General features: G+C 41.2%; 1 non-coding gene across 1 annotated transcript; it reads right to left on the reverse strand.

Moving 5' to 3' along the window:
* Nucleotides 1-473: 473 nt before the first annotated feature.
* LOC123831390 lies at nt 474-607 on the reverse strand. The gene has a single exon (XR_006787911.1). It is a non-coding gene; the product is annotated as a U11 spliceosomal RNA (small nuclear RNA).
* Nucleotides 608-993: the final 386 nt, after the last annotated feature.

The following is a 993-nucleotide window of genomic DNA, read 5'->3' on the forward strand; positions in this document are numbered from 1 at the left end:
AGCAACTGCATATTGATGTTTCTGTCTCTCTCTCTCTTTCTCCCTCCCTTCCCTCTCTAAAAATAAATAAATAAAATCTTAAGAAAAAAGACTGAGGATACAGTCTTCGGTTGTGTTTTTTGGGGGGTAGTAAAAGGGAATAAAACTTTTATTTTGAGGTTTTGGAAATCAGAAAAGAAGTTACTAGGGAGAGGGAAGCAGGTGAGGTGGTGAATCAGTGTCAGAGAGAGGTACTAGTTTGGCTCTCAAGCCCTAAACTTTCCCTGCCTGTAACAGGAGCAGAGTCTTAAGATTTGGGTAACTGATTGATGGAGGTATTTATATCCATTTCCAATCATTTATTTCTACCATGTTTTGTCAACCATTCTTTTTTCTTGGTCCAGTTCACATACATCTTAGGCAAATTTCATAACATTATTTTCTCTTTTAATGATTAAAAGGTAGGTTTTTTTGTTTTTATTGTTGTTTTTTTTTAGGGTGCCAGGACCAACAATTACTAGCTGCCCAGGTACCAAAAAATTATGCTTCCGAAATCTCTTGATGTCGATTCCGCACATAGAGCAATCAAGCTGCCCTACGTGTGCCACTCACGACAGAAGCCCTTTTTTAAAAGGTAGTTTTTAATGTTTAAATGTAGTCCAATCCCCTCTAACGCTGCCAAGAAACACCAAATTTTAACTCTATTTGTTGACTGTTCTTTCCCCACTTCAGTCTTGAGGTCTGACCATGGCTGTTTCTTAAAGTCAGGAGGAGAGTGAAGTTCAGGAGCTGGCTTCAAGTAACCCGCCTCCCCTGCCCTCAGCCATTTTTCAAACCTTGGCCCTATTGTGGGGACATAGAGGTGAAACGGGAATGCAGACCTAGAATTTTCTTAGTAACTAGTCACCTGTCATTGGCTGGAAGTCACCCTCGACGGACAGCACAGTGGGTGATTGTCACTTTTGTCTGTGGCCCCCATGGTGACAGCACATGTATTGCGTGTGTTTGCTTGTG

The sequence above is a fragment of the Phyllostomus hastatus genome, unplaced genomic scaffold (assembly GCF_019186645.2).
Source record: "Phyllostomus hastatus isolate PE091 unplaced genomic scaffold, TTU_PhHast_1.1 phas_scaffold_1674, whole genome shotgun sequence".
NCBI lineage: Eukaryota > Metazoa > Chordata > Mammalia > Chiroptera > Phyllostomidae > Phyllostomus > Phyllostomus hastatus.